Below are 16,963 nucleotides of genomic sequence, written 5' to 3' on the forward strand. Positions count from 1 at the left end.
TAGCTGATTTCAAGTTAAATCTTATCTGAGGGGGTTTGTCGAATCTGGCAGGGGTTTCGGTATTTGGTTAGCCCAATGGTACCTGCATAGCCCCACAGAGCTCGATTTTTCATTTTCATCCCAAGGTAAAGATCAAATCACGAACTTAGAAAATGTCAAAAAAAAATAAAAAAAAAAATAAAAAAAAAATTGGGCATCGAGCTCCGAGGGTTTTCAACTGTTTCAAATGAAAGTTGGTATGCAAGTAGTGCTCTTCGAGTACTACAACTTTCATCATTTATGTTTTTCCTGATTCCCACCAGTTAGCCCGTGGCATCCCCTCGAAGGTCAAAAATAAAAAAGGCAAACCGTGTACATTGCTCGTGAACCATTGCAGTCTCCAGACTTGTCATACATATATTTATCAGGATTTCTTGTTATTTCTGCATCCAAAATAATTATTTTTGCAACAGGAAACTAATAAAATTTCTTCTGAATTTCTAAAAGAGCCTTGAGTTTTCTTAACTGTAAATTTTTTTCATTATTTAACATTTTAGTTAAATCCAAAGTTGTTGGTTTATTAACATCAGTATAAAGCCAATCTTTTATTGAAAATACCTCATTCTTATGTTGTAGAACATATTTATTAAAATACCAAATACCCTTTTCTTGAAGGTTTGCTTGGACACAGAAATGATAATTTTCTGGAAGCCTTCTTGCTGTCATTTGTGTTAGAAATATATGACAGATTAATATGATGACAGGAAAGACCTCCCCATCTTCCCATAGTTAAATCATTTTGTATTTCCTTACTTATTATATATATATATAATCCAGTTCTTTGTGTTTTCATGATATAAACTATGGCAAAACCATCGATTTTACCATTATTAAATTATTTTATTTGTTTACTAAACGTGCTTCCACAAAACCCATTCTCGGCACCAAGTAGATAATATTCTTCCTTACGAGACTGATTTAATTGTTCCAGGTTAATTTCAAATGACCAATTATACCCTAAAGCCTAAATCATTCATATCATATCCCCTTTGTTCTATTCTCATACAAACGATACACCCTACTTTATAAAAAAAATTATTTTAATTGGAACTGTGAATTCTGTATGACCTGGAGATAAAATCAACACTTCTGTATCTTTGGAATACACAGCAGTTTTATTTAAGGATATAATATTGTGATAAATCACTTAATCTCACCAAGTCATTCGCGTCAGTCAGGCTTGGATAATTTAATAGCATTTTTCATATTAATATTTTTTGCTATACTATATTTTTCATTCAGCATGTGCCTTTGTGTAATAATTTGATAAATCAATATCCAGTTCTTGGGATACACCAAAGATAGAACCAACTTTACCAACACAAGTCATTTATATTAGATTAAAAATAATGTCATTAAAATTTTTATTTTTGTTGAGCTGAAATAAGACATAATTGACCACAACACTTGAAATGTTTGATAAACACCATTCTGTAAGAATTTTATTACTTCAACAGGTGGTGGAAGACCAAAACTATCAAAATACAAACCCAATGAGAACCGTTCATTATTATCTTCGAAGTTCATAATAATATTCTTTGTACGTTTAGACACGTTTGTTAATTAATCACATACAAATAACCACATTATGAATTTTTAATTTCTTACAATATTTGATAAGTTCTAAATTTGACTTATTCTTTCCAAATTCGTTTAACCACTCAATGCTCATTTATTTATGAGAAACATATAATCCATTACCCCTTTTAGTTAATTTTACACCTGCTTGTGTGATAGAAGAAAGCATATCTCCAACGAACAATCTCACTTTATCAGGCAGACTTAAGTTTTTCAGCAAAATCTACAATTACACCACTTCCAATAATTTGTTTCTCCAACTCTTTGTTATGTCTTTCCAATTATTTTTGAGCCCGGAGTTGAGCCTTCCTTTCGTTGGCAGTTTTCACCGCTGTTGAAATACCACCCGTCAATGCTGCAGCCGCACTTAAACCAGAAAATAAAGGAATAAGAAATGGGAGAAATCCTCCACTAGTCTCTCTTATTGAATATTTTTTCAACATTGGTTTTGACATTTTAATTTTAAGTGAGCCAGTATCGTTCAATATTTTCACCTGTTCTCTTATGAGCAAAACATCAATTCTTACTGCTCCTTTTCTCTGAATTGTATTAACGTAAATCATACAAGGCTTTTTATTTTGAATACAAGATGATAGTTTATGAAGATCAATTTGATTAACATACCCCAGTTGGCACTTTACCACTCATTTATTTATCAAAAAAATGTGAAACTAATCATAACACCATTATCTGTATTAATCTGCAATCGTTTCTTCCAAAAGCAAACAATATGTATCAACTTCTTCACTCTCTCCTCTTTCAATGTATGAGGAAGTATCCACTCGATTAGACTTTATAGTTTCCTTTTGAGCGCTCAGTTCAATCGCAGAGATTGTATACAGACTTTTAAATGCTGTCATATCCAAAATGGGTTCTTTATTTCCAATGCTTTCACACACCTTTTGGTAAGACTTGTATGCTTCAGCATAATCATTTTATTCCCAATCTATCTCGTGGATAAATCGTTCCATCTCGAGAAATGCGAAGTTGTTTCACTCAGCATTAACACTCAACGCATTACTATCAGTAGCAGTATCACCATCTGTTTTTTTTTTTTTAAATGAGTCACAGATATCGTGGCTTTCCTTCCAGAACACCCAAATTTCACGTGTAAGTGGTTTGGTTCAGATTAACATGTTGGCATCTTCTTTTGAGGTATGATACATTGAGTGGCTTCTTTGAGTTAAGTCTTCTATTGAACATCTCTTCTGTTTTATTATGAGTATATTCACTAATATACCAACTCATTTCATCAATTACAAATTTATTCTGAGCAGCAAAAGCATGAGCCACACCAAAAAGCAATCTAGTTTCATTATCATTCCTTTGCAGTTGAAATCCAATTTTAAGACCATACAAAAAAAAAAAAAAAAAAAATAAATAAATAAAAAATTAAAAAAAAAAAAAAAAAAAAAAAACTTTATCATGATCGCAAAATCCAAATATACCTTTAAGAGGAACTGCCACAGTAAAACTAATGTTACAAATTTGGAAGCCTTTTGCACAGCCAGCAATCCAATAGTTCAGTTATTTCGTTAAGCATATGTGGATAGTTGGAATGCCTCCCCTATGTCGAATGGGTTAATTTCATGTGTGCGCGACAAGTTTCTTTCCAGTTAGTTTTCTACATCAATTCCCTTCAAACCACAGCGCCATAACGCACATGTTCGAGGCCACGGACATAGGCGGGGGTGAGATCACCTCAGAGCTGACCCCACCCCAGCCAGATGGAATGTTCGCCTCGTCCAATGAGGGGAGGACACCGATCGCCCGACGCCTCCTGCCAATCAGGAGGCGAGTTACCTCAGAGGGATAAGAAGGATCCCGAGCTGTATCCAGTGGTCATGTGTCTTGGTGGTCGTGCTGGGACTCATGGTGGTGGTGGTGGTGGAGGTATTTCGTGGTGCTCGTGTCATCGATCGTCATTCGTGGCAGCCAAGATCGCTTGTTGGATTCTGGGTCATGGGTTCGAGTCCCACCTTGGTGGGTTGTGTTGAAGCGCTCGAGCTGGAGATCCCCTTCCCGTCCACGGACTCCGACTCGCATATAAAACCACACGAGGCAGCCAGATACCCAGCCAGACTGACCCTCAGCTCGCCTTCCATCCCAAGCTGAAGGGCTGAATAAAGACCCACGAGGTCATTTCTTTTTGGGTGTGTGTCTATGGCCAGTCTGATAAGTAGAAATCGTTTAAGTGATTGCCTTTGTACATTAGCCTACATCTATATTTGTGGTTAAGTCTGCTCTGCGTTTCCCTCCCTCTTATATTGTAAATAAATAACTGTTAAATGCTCCAGTTCGTTGTCTGTGCTTTCTTTCATTGACACAGTATGGTTTGAGCTTGAGAAGTAGGGAGGCAGAGTGTGCCGTAAATTGTTTTTGGGACCGGCGCGGCTTTGGTAATTCCTGCTCGGTTACGCGTCGGTAATAGCGACTCGGTTCGGACAAAGCCGGCCGAGGGTGTGGTTTCCCCAGTAGCTCGACCACGTGGCTACTTTGGTAAATTGGAATCAGACAAAAAGACCCTAACCGCCAGTCGAAATATTGGCGTCCACGGTCCATTAAGCTACCCATAGACTTCGGAGTTGTCCGGAGTGACGATTTTCAATTCCGGTGTTCGGTGGGAGATGGCCCAACTGCTCCGTCTGGTGGTCGTCCTCACCACCACAACACTATTACCTGCTTTTTTTTATTATCATTATACATTCCTTTCCTTTGACTATATCCAGGGACTGTTTGTTCCTGTTGACATATCAGGAATAAAACCTTCGACAGCACCCTTTCCCATTCTTTCACTAAATGAATAGTGTAAATTTCATCATTTCAGATGTATCAGAGACATAATCAACCACTTCAACTTCTTGTGTTCGAATGTACTAACGAACACTATCAAACATTTTCCAGAAGAAATCATTTACAAGTGTAGCGTTTGTGTTAGTCACAGCCTTAATTAATGTAAATTTACACAAGAAACTTTCAGCAAGATTCAAATAAGTTTGTTGATTATTTATTTCAAAACTTTATTCTATTTGCATTCCAGTTATTGCATTTACCTTGAAGTAGTCTTCTTTGTTAATAGAGTTTGAGATGACAATGGAATCATCCAAATCATAGATACTATCAATTGCTTCCATACTTTTTTCTTTAATAAATACAAGATGTTAAAACTTTTGAAACCCTGACCCAAGTATTTGAATTATTTTCTGTCATTCTTGGGGAGACAACTGAGTTTTACCTTTCTTAATTTCTTTTATTGCTTGTAATTTATGAGATTCCTTTTTGGCATCTTTTATACTCTTTATAGCACCCGCTACATTTCCCACAGCAGAAGCAGTTGAACCAATTACGTCTTTATGTTTAAGAATAGTTGAACCTATACCCATTAGACTAATGATCTGCTGGACTCTTAATTATAGATGTAGATGATACATCTACACAAACGCTACACTCGTAGATGGGATAATTGATATTCTAATGATTAGAGTATCAATTATCCCATCGCCTTTTTTTCTAAATTGATGTCCGACACCCCTTTGTCTCTGAGGTTTATAATATCCTCCACAAAGATACATACCTTCATCCTTGTAGTAGGGAGAAAGGAACATCCCATCCCCTGTAATTATTTTATATTTTCCCAACTTGTTTCCTCAATAACCATCGTATTTATTTATTGGAAAAACTTCACGTCGGTGAATTCTGATGGATATAATTTCTCCATTAAAAGAAATCATGCGATTATCCTAAAATTTCATCTGTATATGGTTTTTCCTGACACAGGGAGATAAACCAAATTTTTGGGTTCCATGTTGAATTTATCACCAATTGGGGTTGAGTATGCGCTGAATGAAAATATTGTATTTGTTCTTATTCCATCATTATAAGCACCATCAATCAAATCAGAGTGAATTAATACCGAATTTATGCCTGAGGATATTTGAATTAAATTATCACTGTAAAACGTCCCATTAGTTTCAATCTTTTTTGAGGAGAAATCCAATAACTCTCGAAATGAATTATCAATTGTGAAAGCAATCTTGTAGTTATTTTGAAGTTTAATCGTTAATTTTGAAGTACGTTTTTGAATACCTAAAACAATATTTTTTGGTTCATCACCCTGTTCTTTCAGAAGACGAGCAATTTCGGAAGATATTTGAGAAATCTCATACCGGACGTAGTGGCGTGCACCTGTAATCCGGCTACTCGGAGGATCGCTTGAGGACGATAGCTCTGCTCTGCGCTATGAGAGGGTGTAGGGCAGCCCGGAATCATGGCGAAACCCAATCCTTATCCCTGTGTCGTAAGAGGCGACCAGGGTTGCGTCAGGAAGGGCATCTGGCGTAAAACCTATGCCAAATCAGGATGCGGATCATCCGCTGTGGCAACCCCTAATGGGAGCAGCCGAAAGAAGAAGATTCGAGAAATCTCATACGCTCCGGGTGAAACTTATCGTTTTGTATCCACCTCCCGGATTACAACTAAACTTGTCATTTTTCTCATGATATTAAACAAGGTATTATAAGTTTCCTTGGCAATAAAGATGCCAATTATTCTTTTGTTGTGTCAAGTTGTAGTGGGTCTGGGAATGAAGATGTGTGGTCGCTTGTTGTGAAAATAAAACTAAGGATTGTGCTTCTCATCTTATTTAATATGGGATAAAATGTCTTTGTATTCAGATTTAATTATTTTCATGTTTATCAACTGGTCTAAAATGGCTGATGCTTCATTAAAACAATTTCCAGCCTTCTTACTACCTAACAGCAATAACAGTCTATTAACTAATTGTGATGGGTCATTTGGAAGAAAACCAACACCTGAACCGAGGATACTTAAAGCCTGAATAATGCGTTTCTCCTTCTCATTCTTCCTACTTTTACCAGATATACCAACCCTATAATTAAGAGAGTCCAGCAGATCAATATATACTCTTTATTTTTCATATCTAATGGTTTATGAAGATAATTCGATTCATCCCTCACAATTGAACCTTGTCTTCCATCCTTTGTGAGAAGAAACATTAATCTGGGGGTTAATGTAACAGGGGGTTGAGCAGAACTCAAGAACCTTAATTCATCATGAAAAATCAATACCTTTTCTTTCGCAAGTTGGAATGAGACCTGCTATTGTTTTTTGAATCTGTTGAATATTTATTGTTTTGGAGGGCATTCACAATATAATCAGGGGGTTGATTGATCTTTCAGTTGTTGAAATAATCCTTCATCATCATATTCTAATTCTCCTATATGCTCAAATTCTTCCTCAGTCATTTGACTGAAATCTTTTAACATTTGAAGTTTTTTTTTTTAGAGTATATTCTATTGTGGGAACTGTGGAAGCATATACAATTTTTTCTTGGGAGGTTTTTAAAAGTTGTTTCAAAAATTTGTTTTCTTTCAAATGCTTCTTCACCCGTTAGTTTCTGTCTACGTTTCTTCTTCATGTCTTCCTGTTGTTTTAAAACTTTTGAAACCAACTCTTGATGTTCCTTAAATCTTCTTGCTTTTTCTTTCGCATACATTTATTGGAAAATATCATTTAATGAATTGTTAAGATCAACAGGGAAATTTTCCTTTTCTTCATCATTAAAGTAGAGGTGGTCAAATAAATCCTTTTCTTTAAATATTTCATCAAATTCTTTATTAACATTAATACGAGTTGTAATTTACTTCACTAATACTTGTGTCTCTGCTTTTCATACGTTTGCGTTGTTTCTTCATAAACATCAAAACCGAATGATAAAATCTTAACCCCATTACCACTCAGATGTTTAATATACGATTTGTCTCATTCCTTCTGGATTAGTTTCTAATATCCCAAGACCACCAGATTTTAGTTCATTTAACTCACTCTTTCAATGTGAATATTTTGTTGAACCAAGAGAAACCTCCTCAAATATTTGGCCTTCATTCCTCAATAGCATATGATCCTCTACTGAAATATAGTAATAATCTTCACCTTCTACTTCTCCAGGTCTTATTGGGTCGTCTATAGAGTGGAAAAAAAAAATTGGGGAAAAATTTTTTCGATCTATTGATCTACCCTTATTTGTTGGTCATGGTGTCGTTTTGTGTGTGTGTGTGTGTGTGTGTGTGTGTGTGTGTGTGTGTGTGTGTGTGTGTGTGTGTGTGTGTGTGTGTGTGTGTGTGTGTGTGTGTGTGTGTGTGTGTGTGTGTGTGTGTGTGTGTGTGTGTGTGTGTGTGTGTGTGTGTGTGTGTGTGTGTGTGTGTGTGTGTGTGTGTGTGTGTGTGTGTGTGTGTGTGTGTGTGTGTGTGTGTGTGTGTGTGTGTGTGTGTGTGTGTGTGTGTGTGTGTGTGTGTGTGTGTGTGTGTGTGTGTGTGTGTGTTTGTCGGGGGGTTTTTTTTACCCCCTTGCAGTTGTTCGATTTTGATGAAATTTAGGTGGTAGGACCAGTTTATGACCTCGTTGTGCCGCGTAGGTACTGGTTGCTAACAACGGGACTTGGAAATTTTTGAAAAATCATAAAAAAATTTCGAAAATCAAAAAAAAAAAAAAAAAAAAAAAAAAAAAAAAATGGGCCACGACAGACTGTGGGCAGTACATTCAGCCATATTGTCAAAAATTTCCAGCCAGATACTATGAAAACTGTTGGAGAAGATTGACTTTGAATGAACCCTGGTCGAAAACAATAAAAAAACGAAGTTCGTTATATCTGAGACAATCAGATATACATGAAACTGGTATGGTAGGTTCATGGTATGTCCTAGTTATGTGTGAGAAAACCGTTGCTATGGACCCCTCCGTTGCCTAGCAACGGCCAAAAAACCTCTAAATGTGGGGGTATTTTAATGAAAAAACAATCTGCAGCATGAACCCTTGAAGCTAGAATCATGAATTTTATTGTGCTTAATCCTCAGGTGATTCCCCATCGAACGGGCCCATCGCGTCAGGTTCTATTGGGTAGTCGACTACCCATGTCCGCCTACTGGCTTGTTGCTCTAGTTGATACAATACAAACTACATGGTGCTTTTTAAGCAAATTTAAAATACTCATTTGTACTATACAAGAACCTTGATTTATGAATTTTTTTTTTTTTTTTTTTTTTTTTTTTCCCCCCCAGAAGCAGATTTACCCACAAGATTTATAATAGTTGTCATTTATATTTGCAATCGTTTATAAAATAAAAAAAAGATATCCCTTAATAGCTCATTTTTTTTTCACAACAATATAAGAATATATTTATATTTTTCAGTCATGTGCTTCATATAATCCCCAAATTCCTTTTTACTACATAATGTAGAACAAGTCTCTCCAAAAATTGTTTGCATCTCTTGAATTCAACTTGAATGAAATAAAAGTATTAGCATGGTTTCTTATTGACGGAGGCACTCCACCCCCCCTTCTGAAGAGGGGGGTATAATTATCGGCACGGTCTGCACGTTTGGGGGTTCTGAGAGTTCTGGCAAGGAAGTGAACATCTGCGTGCAAGGGGGGTGGAGTGAAAAAGCGTCTGCGCACGGAGTGGTCGGGGCAACGGAGGGTCTTTTCCTGCCAGCTTTCGCCCTGCCGATTTCGTTCGCCTGGATCGTGCTGAGGGTCCAGTTCTGCCCCGAGGACCTGGTCCTTGAAGACCACACGAGGCGGACAGGTCCGAGACAGGCCTCAATAAAGACCATTTTGGTCCGATACTTTTTGGTGTGCGTATGTGTGTTTGTGGCGCCAGTCTCCAAGTAGTGAATGGTACAAGTGCTTTTTGCTTGTACATACATGCATTTCTTTTGATCGGTTAGGGTTATTGCTGTCTTTCTTCACAACGCTCACGATGACACATCTATTTATCAATGAACTTTCAAAGACATCTTGAGATATTTCTGCCATTCCTAACAGATCAAAAATGCATCTCATTCACAAAAACAATTCATACATCCCCATATCAGATTTCTTGACACATACAAGTTTATGGCAAGTCCATTATCTAACTTAGCATCAAATATTAAAAGAAAAGAAAAAAAAAAATACTGAATCTTAAATCGCATTTCTCAAATCAAGAAGAGATTGATCTCTTATCACAAAAGGGAATATATCCATATGACTACATGGATTCATTTGAGACATTCAAAGAAACACAACTTATTTCAGGGGAAAGTTTCTATAGCAAGTTGAATAAAAAAACTCATATTTCCAATAGAGATTATTCACAAGCTATGAAGTTTAATATAAAGAATCTTGGTAGAATATCATGATTTGTATCTTAAAACTGATGTATTGTTATTGGCCGATGTTTGAAACTTTTAGAACAGTCCGTCATAATAAAAAAAAAATTCTTATGGATTAGACGCCGCTCACTATTACACGGCCCCGGGTTTGGCTTGGAGTGCTATGTTAAAAATGACAAAAAAGAATTTGGAATTAATCAGTGATATCAATATGCTTTTAATGATCGAGAAGGCTAAAAGAGGAATATCTCTTGGGAAGCATTTCGAGCGTCTGGATCATACTGGGGGTCGAGTTCTGCCCCGAGGACCTGGTCCTTGAAGACCGCACGAGGCGGACAGGTCCAAGACAGGCCTCAATAAAGACCATTTTGGTCCGATACTTTTGGGTGTGTGCGTATGTGTGTATGTGGCGCCAGTCTCAAAGTAGTGAATGGTACAACCCAGATTTAAAATATCCAGAAGAACTTAATCACAAACAAAGACCTACCTTATGCCCCTGATAAAGAAAGTCCAAGAAAAGAATGGTTAAGTGATTACCAACAGTCATTCAATATAAAAGGTAAATCTCCAGAAAAACTACTTTCTACATTAAATGATAAAGAAAGTTACGTTTTGCATCAAAGGAACTTGAGACTATTTATCTTCTGGGTTGAGTGAGGAAAATTCATCGGATTTTGAAATTTAAACAAAGTCATTGGTTAAAGCAGTATATCGATTTTAATACAAAGAGAACAGCAGCAAAAAGATTTTGAGAATGACTTTTATAAATTAATGAATAATGCTGTATTTGGAAAGACTATGGAAAAATGTTAGGAATCGACAAAACACAAGACTTGCTACATCTTGGAAACGGGCTTCAAAGTTAATTAATAGACCAAGTTTTGAACGAGCAGAGGCGTTTGAGAAGTTGTGCTATTAATTTGAAAAAATAAAATAAGAGTATTGAAATGGATAAACCTATTATAGGAACATCAATTCTTGACTTGTCAAAGTCATTAATGTATAACGATTACTATAATAATTTAAAATCAAAGTACAAGGATAATGTGTCATTGTTACGAGTCAGGAAGCCATTTGCACACAGACAGTCAGCAGTCCCCGTAGCTCACTTATCTTGACAAGTATGTTTATAGTTAGGGCCCCACCCCCTATGTCTAACGGGGATTACATGTGTGCGCTGCGGGTTTATCAGTTTGTTTGTTTGTTTTGTTTTTTTTTTTTAAACATCGCCAACAAATCTTCGTTCTTTGCTCATCGCCTCAGCTCCGACTCCACCCCTTGGCCAATCAGGAAGCTCAACACCTCAGGGCGACTCCACCTTAGCCAGATGGAGTGTTTGGCCCGACCAATGAGGGGAGGCCACTGATCGCCCGACACCCCCTCGTCCAATAAGGAGGTGAATGGGAGGGGAAGAAATCCCTCGGACCTGGCAATAAGAGTAGAGTGGTTGTCAGGACGAGTGTACTACAGTCATCGTGGCCTATTGCTTCTGGTCTGGCACGGTGGCCTGGTCTCGGTCGTGGTCTGCGTTCCTTCGCGGTGGCTTGGTCTCGGTCGTGGTCTGAGGTCCTTCGCGGTGGCTCATCGTGGTGGGAGACCGAGCAGCCAGGGTCGTGGGTTTGAGTCCCACCATGGTGGTTGAAATCCGGTGTGACCGCACGAGGTGGGAAGGTACCCGGCCAGGCTCTGGTCCCCCAGCTGAACTATCCTCCTCGGCGGGCAGACCCAATACAAACCCATGGGGTCCATGTGTGGTGTGTGGTGGCACCGTCCTGAAAGTACAAACTGTTTAAGTGCCTGTGTTCCTTGTAAATTGCATTTCATTTTATTCGTGATCAAGTCTGCTCTGTCTCCCCCTCCCAATTATTGTAATAAACCCATGAAATGTACCAACTTGTTTTCTGTGCTTTCTCCCATTGACCCAGCACGGTGTGTATTGAGAATTAGTGAGGTCGTTCGTGCCATAAATTGTTCATTCGGTCCGGCGCGGCTTTGCCGACTCGGTTCGGAGAAAGTCGGCTGAGGGTGTGGCTTCCCCAGTAGTTAGACGGCATGGGTACTTAGGTAAATTGGAATTAGACAAGTGGATCCTACCTCACACTGTCGAAATATTGGCGACCACGGTCCTCTAAGTGACCTGTCGACTCCAGAGTGACGACCTTTCAATTCCGGTGTTCGGTGGGAGACGGCCCGACTGCTCCATCTAGCAGTCGTCCTTGCCACAACAATATATGGATACAGATAGTTTTGTATTAGAAATTAAGACAAGTGATGTATGAGGATCTTCTTCTTCCTCTTTCGGCTGCTCCCGTTAGGGGGTCGCCACAGCGGATCATCCGTTATGATTTGGCACATGTTTTACGCCGGATGCCCTTCCTGACGTAACCCTGGTCACCTCTTATGACAGGGATATGGTACACCTATTTTAACCAGGGTATACACCAGCCCAGTATACTGGTACTCATTTCGTCGACCTCGGAAGGATGACAGGCTGAGTAAACCCCCTGGTGTATTAATTCAGTGGCCCAACGGGGCTTGAACTCAGGACCTTTTGGATCCCAAGCCGCTTCCCTAACCACTACGCCAACACCAGGCTTGATGTATGAGGATATGATTGAATATATATGATACAAGTAATTACAAGTCAGGTGATGTGATGCTTTTTTTTTTTTTTTTTTGTATACCTTGGTCGAGGCTCGTATGAGAGCTAACACACAACTCACAGCAAGGAGGCATGAGACAAGAGGGGTGGGAGTGGAAGGGACAAAACATTGGGGAACAGACAGGTGAACTGTGGAAGGGAGAGGGATGGGGATGGGACGGGGAACATGGCGAGGAGAAGATGGACATTACAGGGACTTTCAGGAAGGAAAGCAGGAGAATTGAAGGAAGTGGGCTTGGGTGGATTATCGGGGGTAGAAAAGATCGAGGATTTGGATGGGGGAAGATAAGAGGTGGTGGTGAACAGCTGTTTTGAAAGCCTGGAGGGAAGAATGGGAAAGAATAGAGTGAGGAAGTTTATTCCAAAGGCGGGAAAAAAGAGGAATGAAAGAGTGAAGATGAGCAGTGATTCGTGATTTTGGTAGTATTACCAGAAGGGGGTTGTTGGCGGACCTTGAGCGCCCTGTGGAAATGTGGTTGGGACAAATCGCAGAGAGAGCAGGGGGCAAGGCTGGAGAGGAGTCGGTAGAAGACAGAAAGACCACCGACCAACCTGCGGTGATTGAGTGAGAGGCCCAAAGACTCAGCTTCATTGCGGGAGATGCCAATGATCTTAAAAGCCCTGGTTTCGACAGCGTGAAGTCGAGAAAGGTGGGAGGCAGGAGCACCAGCCCAGAGGGGAGAGCAGTACTCCATCAGGCTACGGACAAAAGCTTTGTAAGTAGTCAGGAGCTCAAGAGGGCCGAGGAAGGACTTTGCACGACGGAGGATTCCCAGTCGGCGACTGGCTTTTGAGGCAAGGTTGGAAATGTGACTTTCCCAGGAAAGGTCATGGCAGATAGTGAGACCCAGAAGCTTGAAAGAAAAGACTTCTTCCAGAGGATTGTTGAGAAAGTGGATGGGGGGGTTTTGTAAACGGTCCTTTCGAAGAGACATAGTGAGAGTGTGAGATTTGTGTGGATTGAAAGACATGTTCCACGTGTTGGACCAGTTTGTGATTTTATCCAGATCTGCAGTGAGCGAAGAAGCTGCTGCTTGCCAGTCTGAGGGATGACAGATGGTACAGCAGAGGGTGGAGTCGTCGGCAAAGAGAAATAGAGGATTTTCCAGAGAGTCCGAGAGATCATTGATGAAAACCAGAAAAAGAACAGGGCCCAGAACGCTACCTTGAGGAACTCCAGCCTGCACAGGAAGAGGGGATGAAAGAACTCCGTTTAGGGCCACACGTTGACTGCGACAGGAGAGGAAGTCTGCGAGCCATGAGTGGAGATGGCCTTGAATACCATGGGAAGAGAGTTTGGTGAGTAGGGCAGGGTGCCAGACTGTGTCAAAAGCACGTGATATGTCCAGGGATACGGCTCGGATTTCCTGTCTGGCATTGAGGACCTCCATCCATTGATGGGAGAGCAGTAGCAGCATATCCAGGGTAGAGTGACCTGGTCTGAAACCAAATTGATGATTGGAAATCAAGCCATTGGAGAAGAGGAAGGATTTCATGTCTGAAGCAATGATGGATTCCATAACCTTGCTGATGATTGGGAGAAGGCTGATTGGTCTGTAGTTACAGGGATCTGTTTTTGCACCTTTTTTATGCAGGGCAGTGATGTTAGCAGATGGCAGATGACCTTGGGAAAATGAGAGGGTGAATAGAACAGAGAGAGGGTGAGCAAGAGCAGAAGAGCAGGCTTTGAGGACACGTGGGCTGATGCCGTCTGGACCGGTTGCAGAATCTGACTCGAGGTTTGAAAGCAAGCTCTCCACCTTGTCAGGAGAAAAGGATACAGAGTCCAGGGACAGTTGGGTGCGACTGGGTAAAGTGGGTAGAGATAGTGATGGGGTTTGGGACACAAGATTTAGCTGCAAACACCGAGTTTAGACATTCAGCTTTATCACGTGTGGAATCAGCAGTGCGGCCATTTGAGGTAAGGGAGGGGATGGAGGGGGAACATACACCAGAAACAGATTTGATTAAACGCCACCAGGATTTTGAGGAGGGAGAGAGGTTTGAGAGTTCAGACTTGAGATGAGAAAGATGTTGTTTTCTGGCTCTCCTGAGGGTAGATACACACTTGTTCCGAGCTTTGTGGAAAGAACTGAGATTGCCCTCAGTTGGGTTTGCTTTCCATGAGGCAAAGGCAAGTTGTTTCAGGACAACTGCCTCACCACAAGCTTCAGTAAACCAAGGGCGGGAGGAAGGGTAAGACAACTGAACACGAGAGGGGATAAATCTGTGCATGAGGGAGAGCAAGTTTCTTTGAAAGAATTCCCAGGATGAGTTGATGTTTGAGAAAGTAGTGATAGGAGACCAGTCTGTAAGTTTGATGGCTGCTCGGAGACCCTGCCAGTCGGCTTGAGTGAAATGCCAGACTCGACGGCGGTGAGGTGGTTCTCTGATGACAGCCAGAGAGATGTCCACTTTAACAAGGACGTGGTCAGAAGAACCAATTGGAGCGAAGGAAGAGCAGCAGATATTGTCAGGGAAATTTGTCAAAATCAGATCCAGAAGAGATGGAGTACCATTGGTTGAGATCCGGGTCGGGAAGTTGACCGATTGAGTCAGTCCCAATGAGTCACAGAAAGCTTTTGCTGATGTCCCATGGCAGGTGAGAGAGGTACCCACACCTAGCCAACTGGCGTGATGACAATTGAAGTCGCCACATAAGAGGAAGAGAGAGTTTGGATGAGAAGATAGAAGATGGTCCATGTTTTCGGAGAGTGAGGTGTAGATGGAGTCATCACTGTTCGGTGGACGGTACAGTACACATATAAACATGAGGTGGGAGTGGAGGGGAAGCCGAAGCCAGAGGTATTCCTGGGGGTGTGGGGGAGTGAGAGCAGTGCAGGGAGAGTGAGGAATAGAGTCTTTGATGAAGAGAGCAACACCTCCACCAGGACGAGGCTCAGGTCTGTCATACCGTAAGAGGGAGTAACCAGGGAGTGATACTTGGGAGTCAGACACGTCTTGGGAGAGGAAAGTTTCTGTTAGGCAGATAATGTCTGGTTTGTCAGTGGCAACCTGCATGGAAAGATCTGAAAGGTTTGAGCGAAGGCCCCAGATATTTGAGGTCCACACTTTTAATGAAGAGGTAGGGGAGGAGGCTTTGGGTGCAGGAGGTGGAGGGGGCGGGGGAGGGTAGGACGAGGGACGAGGGGGAGGTAAGGAGGGTTGCTGAAGGAGTGTGGGGTATTGCAGAATAGCGAGGGGAGGGGGCCGAATGAGGAGGAGAAAAGGCTCTGTGGTGCTGGGAGAGAGGGGGGACAAGAGACAAGGAAGATGGCAGTTGAGGATTTGAGGAGGTGGAGTGAAGAGATGGAGGTGAGAGGGCAGTGGAGGGAGGCAGGTTGGTGGATGAGAGGGGGCAACTTAGAGAAGGAAGAGTGAGGGGGATGAAAGGTGGGAGAAAGGTGAGGGGGAATTTTTGAAAGAGGTGAGAGGGAGGCTTGGAGGGAGAAGAGTGGGATGGTTGCTTTGAGAGTGAGAGTGAGGGGTGAGGGGGGTGAGTTGGCACTGAAGTTGGAAAAAAAGAATGGTTGATGGAAAGCGAGCATCCATGGCAAACTGTGGTTTTTAAAAGTTTTAGGTCAGAGATGCGATTTAACACAATTCTTGATGGATGCAATGAAGGCAAATTCAGAGCATGGAGAGAAGAAGCGCTGTAATAGTTGGATTTTTTAGGCAAGGAATGAAGGAGAGGTCGAAATGAGAGCAGTCTGTTAAAATAGCAGAAGAGAAGTGCATTGTGAAACAGTAAAGAGTACCACATGTGTGAGAGAGGAAGATGAAGCATTATAAGATCGTTTTTGTTGTTAATATTAATGTATGAGAGAGTTCAACAGATTAGGTCATGGAAGTGTAAAAAAAAAAAGAAATCGAGGAAGACGAGGAGGAAGTTAAGAGGAAGAAGAAGTAGCAGAATCGGGAGAAGGTGAGCGTGTTGTTGGGTATATATTTTTTATTTTATTTTTTTTTTTTTTTGAGATAAGAAAGAGATTAGTTGGGAGAATGGGGGATGTTTGGAAAGTGGGGAGGATGAAAATTGAAGGTAATGGGGAGGATAGAAATTGAAGGTAATGGGGAGAAAAAACAAACAAAAAAAAAACGATCGAACACCGAGTGGAACCGGTAGGCCTCAAACCTAGGACTAGGCCTCAAACACCAAGTAAGAACGTCGACATAAACACTCACAAAATAGCACGATTTTTGAAACAAAACCGAACTAGGAACACACATTAACATGTAGGTGAGAAAATTAAACAGTTAAAACGGGACAAATAACAACCGGAACTTAACTTTGGGAATGTCAGCAGGGAGCCCCGAAGGAGACCTCTTGCCGCTCAAAACCGGAACCGGAAGTATTCTTTCAAAGAATAAAAAGGTTATTGGTAAGTTTAAAGATTAATTGGGTGGGAAGGTCATGAGTGAATTTATAGGATTGAGATCAAAGTCTTATGCTTATATGTATATTGATAATAATAACATTGAAAGGTGTGATAAGCTCAAGGGAATAAAGAA

General features: G+C 40.7%; 1 protein-coding gene across 9 annotated transcripts in view; it reads right to left on the reverse strand.

Moving 5' to 3' along the window:
- The window catches only part of LOC147028388 (macrophage scavenger receptor types I and II-like), a 71,187-nt gene that overhangs the window by 15,148 nt on the left and 39,076 nt on the right, over window positions 1-16,963 (reverse strand). The gene's annotated exons all lie outside the window — the stretch shown is intronic.

The sequence above is a fragment of the Eptatretus burgeri genome, chromosome 4 (genome assembly GCF_056783735.1).
Source record: "Eptatretus burgeri isolate ZD-2024b chromosome 4, Ebu_testis_v1, whole genome shotgun sequence".
Taxonomy (NCBI): Eukaryota; Metazoa; Chordata; class Myxini; order Myxiniformes; family Myxinidae; genus Eptatretus; species Eptatretus burgeri.